Source organism: Notolepis coatsorum (genome assembly GCF_963971535.1).
Source record: "Notolepis coatsorum genome assembly, chromosome: 12".
Classification (NCBI taxonomy): Eukaryota; Metazoa; Chordata; class Actinopteri; order Aulopiformes; family Paralepididae; genus Notolepis; species Notolepis coatsorum.
The window spans coordinates 79,929,130-79,939,129 of NC_140176.1; the positions used below are offsets into that span (position 1 = coordinate 79,929,130).

Below are 10,000 nucleotides of genomic sequence, written 5' to 3' on the forward strand. Positions count from 1 at the left end.
TGATGAGAGAGGAGAGGAGAGGATGAGAGACAAATGAGATGGGGCAGTGATGAGAGAGGAGAGGATGAGAGACAAATGAGATGGGGCAGTGATGAGAGAGGAGAGGAGAGGATGAGAGACAAATGAGATGGGACAGTTATGAGAAAGGAGGAGAGAGGAGGAGAGGAGAGAAGAGGATAGGATGAGAAGAGAGGAGATGAAGAGAAGAGAGGATAAACAGGAAGATGAAAAAGCAATGCAGTGTACTATAATCATTTAGTAGGTGGCGGCAGGCATATTATACTCTATACCTGGTCTAGAGCACTGTATGTTACAGATTGGCCCAATGCTGAACAATGGGAAATATCAAAGTCTTAAACTATTGATATTTTAATCCCAGTGACATACTGTACCTGTATGCAAACATCCACATCCAAGCTAGGCCTCTGCCTGCACCTTATCATATAAACATCCACGCTAGGTCTCTGCCTGTACACTTCATATAAACATCCAAGTTAGGTCTCTGCCTGCACCTTATCATATAAACATCCAAGCTAGGTCTCTGCCTGCACCTTATCATATAAACATCCAAGCTAGGTCTCTGCCTGCACCTTATCATATAAACATCCACGCTAGGCCTCTGCCTGGACACTTGTTGGATTGTGACAGAGAGATTGCGTGGCCTTGGAATTGTGTTTTATCTGACATTCTGGTAAACAAATTGTTATTTATATAATGTAGCTCTTATGAGCAGGTATTTTACACATGGGCACAGTTCAATTGTTGAAATATTTCATCCGAGTAGGTGAAACATTTAAATGACAATGTTTACATTACTTTTGTTCTATGGGATGTGAAATATTTAAAGCTCAATATCTCAAAACCACTCTCAATGTAGATATTACCTTAGGATTACAAGCTGACAATTGGTTCTATCAAATCCATTATGGGCCGACATTGATTATCCAGAATATCAATTATTACTAAAGGAATAAGGGAATAACAAAGGGAATCCCAGGAGCGACAGGACAATAGTGTTGGGAGTTGTAGGATAAACCAGGAAGCTTGCTAGTGCCTGTACTCCCTGTTGTTGTAAGGAGCCATGTGCAGCAGTGACGACACTGCTATACTATACTGTAGTGGGTAAAGTATGGGTCATATATCAAGGTGTTAATGTGAGTCTGGGGGCCTTGTTTCACTAGTTGTAAAAACACACACACACACACACACACACACACACACACACACACACACACACACACACACACACACACACACACACACACACACACCGATAGGAGGGAATCCATCTAATCTGTCATTACAACACACACAAACACACAACACACACACACACACACACACACACACACACACACACACACACACACACACACACACACACACACACACACACACACACACACACACACACTATTAAATCCGTTGATGGAGGACTGTGATAAATCAGGTCAGCTAAGAATCGATATCTGGCCATTTGATGACTGGGGCTTTAACACACACCAATGAGCTTCTGCTTAGAGAGGGAATTAGCCAATAAAAGACTGTCTGTGCCCGGGCATGCACACAGACACATGCACGCACACACACGCACACACACACACACACACACACACGCACGCACGCACACGCACGCACGCACGCAAGCACGCACGCACGCACGCACTTGGTATATTTGTATGTTGTATTTATTAGTTACGTTTAGATCTGTATTTATTATTTCCTTTTGTTTTGGATTATTATTAGTGCTGTTACTGTTGCCGTATGTTTTTGTACTTTGTATTTATTGTTATTTTTATTATTTCTGAATGTCTTATCGTTATTGTAGTTAATATTGTTGAAGTATGGTCTTGTGGTGTCCCTTGTATTATTGTATTATTGTATTGTGTTTTGATTGTTGTAAAAAAAAAAAAAATTAACACTTTAATCGCCGGAAACGCCGAAACTCGTCATTGCCCGCCATGCTCATTCTGCCGAAGACGCCATAACACGTCTTTGATATCAATATTTCAAAAATCTGTGATCGAAATCATATTTCTCCTCCGGGGACCTGAGATATACTGCTGAGCTCCACTCAACTCTCTAACGGTTCAAGAGCGCCATCTGGTGGCCGATCGGCAGATCGCCCAACAGGAAGTCATGTGGATGAAGTGGTGCTCACCCATATTTCGTCCGGGCACTCGCTATCATTAGCAGGACTCCATCTTGACACAGTGAACACCGATCGGTGCAAATAACTCGACAAACAACATGATTTGGACGTATATACTATTATACAACCTGGAGATGGATCGGGTATTTCGACATCCCATAATAGGAATATCTCTGCTCCACGCTCATCGCCCAACGGCGCGAGGAAGATACGGTAAGATCCAGAGTTATTTTCCAACGTGTTCTTTACTAACTGCTCTGATGATCATATCACCCACACTAGATGAATGATATAACGTTGCCCACGGAATTATAAACGACCCCCCGCCCATCCGGTCAACATCAGATGATACGTAGTAACTTCTAGAACCACGTCCAGTTGAAATTTCTTATCTCGCGCCGATTGCTATCAAACTGTATTTCATCATCAATATAATGCATTTGGAGCTATAAATCACGTTCTGGAGAAAGCTGCAGAAAACGATAAAAACATACTTATACTTTAGACCGTATTTTAGTATGAATATGTGAATGAAAAAGTATAACGTTGCTACACCCTGAACAATAGATATAGGACATTGAATGGGCCATAATAATGTCAATTTAGCAATTAAATTAAAAAAGTTATAGCCCTGCAAAGAAGGGGAACTTCTCCATAGACAAATAGAGATGGCGAGGGATGGTAAATTATGAATTTAACCATGGCGATCAAAGTGTTAAAAAAATTTAAACAATATTAGATTTGGTTTCACTAGCCGGTCGGTTGGCGTAGCGGAGATTGCGCTCGTCACCAATGCAAGAGGCTGCGGTCTCGACTCCCGGAGTCAGCATTGCCCTGCGGCTTGGGCCGATCGTCATACTAACTCGTTTGGCTGAGTTAGCGGGAGGGAAGTCGAGGGTGGTAATCTAGCGTCTGGTGGTCTGGTCGCCTGCTCAGCGAAAGGCAGGAAATGGTGAAGGTAGCGTGACCTCCCACGCGTTACGCTTCACCAATGAGAGTCCTCGCTGCCAGGTGAGAAGAGAGCCACTGGCTGTCTCCACATGTGTCGGAGGAAGCATGTGGTGGACTTCAGGGTTCCCTTGTACCGACCAGTAGGAGGAACATGCGCACAACAACCAGGTAGGGGAGGGGGGGAATTGGCATAACGACTAAATTGGGATGGGGAGAAAAATAGAAAATCAGGCGGAGAAAAAGAGGATTAAAAAAAAAAAGATTTGGTTTCACTCACGTTGCTTTTTATCTAGATCTCATCTCACTCACACACGCACACACACACACACACACACGCGCACACACACAGATGTGCACCTTATGCACACAAACACAGACTTGCACACACATGTCCCTGTCTCCCTGTCTCCCTGTCTCTCTGTGAGTGGATGTCTCGTGGTGATGGTCTCTACGTCACCCCCATACTTTAAATGGGTCCGAGCGGAATACATACACGTGTGCAAACGGAATAGGACTCTGATATTTTGAACTGCGAGCCTTGACATTTAGCCTTGATTCTATTTTCATACTAGGGCTCGTTTTCCTATGCTTTTAGTTTCGTTGTTGTTGTTGTTGTTGTTGTTGTTGTTGTTGTTGTTCTTAGCTCTATTCTTTTTTTTTTATTGTTTTTTAGCATTTTTACAGCTTTTCTTGGTCACGCAGGACCGACAGAGGAGAGGGCGAACGGGAGGAGAGGTGGGGAGGACATGCAACAAATAACGTCGGGTGCTGGGATCGAACCCGGGTCGGCCGCGTAGGTGCGCGAGGCACTATGGTATGCGCCACGAGGGCGCCCCAGCTCTATTCTATTTATTTTAAATCTTTCAAAAAAATTCTTATGTACCCCAGTTGCTATTGCATGTACATATATTTGTTTTATTACACGTATATGTACATACATACCAACTATTCGCCTGTCTTATTCTTCACCCATCGATCATCAATAGCAACACTATATTATCACCGACATCCAAGTTGGGGGATCCCCATTTGAACGGCCCTTCTAAGGTTTCTCTCCTCCACTTCGCCTGTGGTGCTTTTTTTTTCCTATTGCTAGGTTTTTAGTGAGTTTTTCCTTAACTTTGCTGGGGTATGTCTTTGATGTTTCTTCTTGACTTGTTTAAAGAAGAATTGTTCAGCCCATGGAGGCATTACCTTGTGATTTCGGGCTTTACAAATACATTTGATTTTATTTGGTTTATGTGCACCCATGCATGCGCACAAGCACACTTAGGCCCTGTTTAGACGGAAACGCTAGCAGGTGAATCCGCAAAAATATTTTTTCGGATGTGCCTTTCGTTTATACAGAAACGGCGTTTTTACGGGGTGAAACCGCAAAAAAGTGAGACTACCTTCCAGGGTGGAATTCCTAGAAACGATAAACCTTTGCGCTATCATCTAAACTGTCAAACCGCATAAAACGATGACGAAAGGGTTGTCAAGGCTCTCGTCGCGCGTACTGCTTACATCACAGGCATGCGCCAGTAGCCTAGAAGCGTAAACAAAGCATGTCTGATTCTATCCATGGCGAAAACCTGAAGGCTACATTGGCAGTACTTTTAAATACACAAGAATCTGTCCCGCGGCGTGACTGGACCCACTGTCTGTGAGTGACTCTGCTTTGGTCCAATCACATTCCCCACCCACAGTCTGCGAATCAGAGGCAGAGTAGGGCGGGTCTTCACAGCACGTCATGTGACATATGCGCCAATCGTGTGACAGCGGGGCTCAGTCGTCTCGAGTTGTTTAACCTCGTTCCCAGCTTTATCTCGAGAGATAAAGCCTGGTAAAGCACTACGGCCAAAAGTGTGAATCGGGTAGAATGTCCCGCCCCTGAAATCTGCCTCCGAATGGACCAATTCACGACACGGAGCTGATGAAAAAGCACTCCCCCCAGAAACAAGCTCGTTATTGCCGCCTCACGATACTACATGTACAAAAGGCTGGGAGATTTAGGAGACTGTCCATTTAGACACTCGTTTATTTGTCACGGCATACAGTGAAGACTCTAGCAGTTGTGTTGAAAATGTCCTCTGATAAATCCATTGTCTTGTTTTCGAGATTTACGAGCGTCTGCTTGTTTTGTTTCGCTGGGGACTATAAACAGAACTGGGGGTGCCCGGAAACAGAAAGCCTGTAGCCGGTATTTCTGTATTTCTGATTCACACTTTAGGAGGCATAGCTTTACCAGCCTACGAGTTGTTACAGCCTCGTTTGCACGGAGAATTCCATCCCAAAACGCTAGTCTAAGCGCAAAATTAAAAGTGAGACCGTAAGACGACTTTTGCGGTTTCTGTTCAGATCTCTCCGTCTAAACGTAGCCTTAGGCACAACACACAAAGCATACACACACAAATACAATGACATTATACTGTATATTTACTGAAGAAGGATGTTTCAGCCAAATCAGACACAGCTCACTGGTTCCTGGTCCAGTTGATGAGAGTTTGAGTCAGATGACACCAGAACACTAGTCTAGGTGGGAAAATAACATAAAAATTTTACTTTCAGGTCAAGAATGTGTGTGTGTGTGTGTGTGTGTGTGTGTGTGTGTGTGTGTGTGTGTGTGTGTGTGTGTGTGTGTGTGTGTGTGTGTGTGTGTGTGTGTGTGTGTGTGTGGGTGTGTGTGGGTGTGGGTGTGTAGGTGTGTGTGGGTGTGTGGGTGTGTGGGTGTGTGGGTGTGTGGGTGTGTAGGTGTGTGTGTGTGTGTGTGTGTGTGTGTGTGTGTGTGTGTGTGTGTGTGTGTGTGTTGCCCATGTTCTCAAGCCCCATCATCAAGAAGCCGACAAACGTCCTGTGTTATGAGTGGTGACATTTACCTGACATTCACACTCTATTACTGTAAAGCCTCTCATCTTCAACACGCACACACACACAGACACACACACAGACACACACACACACACACACACACACACACACATGCACGCACACACACACGCATGCACACACAAACTATATGTTACTTAACCTTCACACGCGTTTTTTAAAGCATCGCATCTCAAACACACACATATTACTCATCTAAAACACACACACACACCACACACATACACACGCACACGCACACGCGTAGGTCATGCATGGGTAATTATTTAGGAGTCAAGATGTGACTAAGCACCATTATAATTGTTGTATAATACTGTATTGTATGTATCTGTGTGTATGAGAGAGGGATATGCGCATGTGTGTTTGTGCATAATGTGGACGGGGGGGGATTTTTGTGTAGTTATCCTATATAGGTTTAAGAGGGGAGGTCGCTTATAAGCCCTTGGTTTTTTTTTTATACCTTTCCTGCACATTTAATCTGTTCTTCTTTTACTTATTTCATTCCAGAATGTATGTTTGTTGTGCAAATAACAATTAACAAATAATAAACAGGTGAGAATAAAAAAGAAATAAAACTGAACCTCATTTCCTTGTGTTTTAATTTGTCACAACCAATTTCTACTGCGATGGCTCTGGAGCACGTTGTAAACCTCCTCGTTCAAACACCAGGGAGAGTAGAGAAAACAACCTCAACCTCCTTAGAGAAGTTAGAACACTGGATGAAACTGTGATGGAAAGTCTATTTGTCCAACCTTAACCCTAGCAAATAAAGTAAAAAAAACAACAACTGCAGACAAGCGAGAGAGAGAGAAAAACACACAGTACACAGGAAATACTCCGGAGGCTGTCCATGTGTGGAAGTTCCAACACTGATGGTCTGAATCTGGCAAGGTTTCAAAGGCTGGAGGCAAACATAGAGAGAGAGGGGGTAGATTAGAGGGAGAACAAGCGAAAGAGATAGAAGCGCCGGTTACACTAATGGCCAGTTTTCGTTTTGTTGTCAGGGTCAGTTTCGAGATAGAGAAAGAGAGAGAGAGACAGTGAGAGAGATAGAGAGATAGATAGAGAGAAGAGAGAGAGAGAAGCAGAGGACCATGGAAAATGAGCCAACAGGAATGAGGGAGAGGCGAACGGAGAGAGAGAAAAGAGAGAGTAGAGCAGGGTAATGACGCAGAGTGACCCTCATCAGAGCTAAAGCTCCAGGCCTCTGCTGTCTAACATCTCTCAACCTACACTTTAGGTTATAACACCACCCAATATCAACCCAGACTACCAGTAATAATAATAATAAACTTTATTTGTATAGCACCTTTCATACAGAAACTGCAGCTCAAAGTGCTTCAGAACAGAAAAATGACAGGCATAAAATGAGCACATAAAGTCACAGTTTTTCTCATTAGGATATAACATCCCAACAGGCCGCCACCTTGTTTATGGTCAGTTTTAAATAGACAATAATAAAAAAGATTAATATCAAATAGACAGAGTAAACTAGTAGAATATAATAGACATAAAATGAGCACATAAAGTGCAGCCATATAAAATCAGTTTTTTTTACAGTGCAATAAAATTGTTCTGGATTACTGTTTAAAGTCGTCTTTACCTTCTCTGTTTGGTATCCACAGTTTAAAACCTGACAGTCTTCCCTCCTGTTTGATACCCACTTTGACCATTCGAAACTCCCACCCAGGGCAAACCTCCCTCTCTCAGGCCATGGTTACACTGGTGAATACAGCAAAGTTTTTGTTGCTGAATGATTACGTTTGCTGTCCAAGTTAAAAATAAACGCCGTTTTGGCAGGAAAACGCGTTGTCCGACTGGCAACACTGAAAAGGTGTTTCCGTTTTGGATACTCGCAGACAATGGTGCCATGTAATCTGCGTGAGCCAGATACGGAGCCGTTGTTGCTCAACGCCCATGCGCAGTAGAGACCCGCACGTTATTTCCAGTGTTTACAGCAGAGCTGTCCCAAGTAGCTGCGGCTACCATGTGTTGTCAAGTTATTGTTATAAGGAGCCCAGTCCAAGCTACAACAGTCTGCATTCCCTTAACAATTGTTTGTATTGAGCCGTATTCAGTGGTGCAGTCGTAATATGGGAACTGCCCAAACGCCATGTGCACGCGCGCTCCCGCGCATGCATACATGTTCCCTCGGTTGCGCACAGAGATGATTATTATGCATAAATGTTTTAAATGTAATTGTAGTTACAATTTCTTTAATTGAATTAACTTAAACTAGAAAAGTAAATAGAAACTAAATTAACAATGTAACTTAGAGTTAGTTTACAGAAGGACAGTTTCCTTCAGAGACTGAAGCACAACTTAATGTCTCATCCTTCCAGTCGTGACCACAGATCAAGCAACCCCCCACCAGCTCTTCTCGTTGTTATGCTATCGGTATCCTATTATTATGCAAAGTCTAGGTGATAAGTGCCGGCCGGCGCGACGAGTCCAGTGACAATTGTGAACGCATTTTTGTGTGCGCGCGTGCACATCCGCGCGCACTTCTGCCTCAGTGATCTACTACAACGGCGTATAACCGCGTGTGTGCATGACTGCATTGCTGGCCGTATTGTATTGTACCCATTCTGCAATCTGTTAAATAAAGTTTACATCCATTCATTCTGCTATCATTAACGTTACCAAGCTGCTAGCCACAATGCTATTGTTATAATGGCATATCCCAATCACGTTAGCATGTAAGCTAACAAAATCGGCGACAATATTTTTGTGAGACTAAACTCCGCTCTTGGTGGTCAATTGTGTTGATGTTAGTTTTGTTTCATCAACAAATGAGGCAGAACACACAGTGAATGTATCCGTTTTGTTTATTGCACTTTTATTGCACTTTCTTTGCTAAAAAATAAATGCTACGTTGGCTAAATGGCTCACGCGAGGCATTTAAAGATGGTGGATTGTTGATTTTTAGCAGGAAGTGTATTGGCACATTCAACTTTTCTGATTGGTTGAAAATTGCCTTCATGTTTGAACTACATTGCCACCTACTGCTTTGGCATTGTACTACATGTATATACATCACTGTGCTCAGGAGGCAAAAACAATGTCTAACTTGCCTGCCATTACGTTGCGTTCTGAAAAGCGAAACTGACCCTGAAAACGAAACGAAAACTGGCGATAGTGTAACCGCAGCCTCAGGGTGCAGTTCTAGGCCTGGGTCCTACACATATTTAATATCAACCTACACCACCAGTATACTGGTTTTAGGTTATAACACCACCCAATATCAACCTACACCACCAGTATACTGACTTTAGGTTATAACACCACCCAATATCAACTTACACCACAATGTTGTTTCTTCTTTTGATTCTATTATATGTACCACTGTATTGCACATCGTTGCGGGCAAGACCACCCGCATTTCATTGTATACCTGTATGCCGTGACAATTAAAACTCTTGACTTGACTTGACTTGACAGTATACTGACTTTAGGTTATAACACCACCCAATATCAACTTACACCACCAGTATACTGACTTTAGGTTATAACACCACCCAATATCAACTTACACCACCAGTATACTGGCTTTAGGTTATAACACCACCCAATATCAACCTACCCCATCAGTATACTGACTTTAGGTTATAACACCACACAATATAAACCTACACCATCAATAGACTGGCTTTAGGTTATAACACCACCCAATATCAACCTACCCCATCAGTATACTGACTTTAGTTTATAACACCACCCAATATCAACCTACACCACCAGTAGACTGGCTTTAGGTTATAACACCACCCAATATCAACCTACACCACCAGTATACTGACTTTAGGTTATAACACCACCCAATATCAACCTACACCACCAGTATACTGACTTTAGGTTATAACACCACCCAATATCAACTTACACCACCAGTAGACTGGCTTTAGGTTATAACACCACACAATATCAACCTACACCACCAGTATACTGACTTTAGGTTATAACACCACACAATATCAACCTACACCACCAGTATACTGACTTTAGGTTATAACACCACCCAATATCAAC

General features: G+C 42.9%; 1 protein-coding gene across 1 annotated transcript in view; it reads right to left on the reverse strand.

Annotated features, from left to right (window-relative positions):
- The window catches only part of ctnnd2a (catenin (cadherin-associated protein), delta 2a), a gene marked incomplete at both ends in the record, with an annotated part of 886,308 nt that overhangs the window by 471,937 nt on the left and 404,371 nt on the right, over positions 1-10,000 (reverse strand). The window lies entirely within an intron of this gene.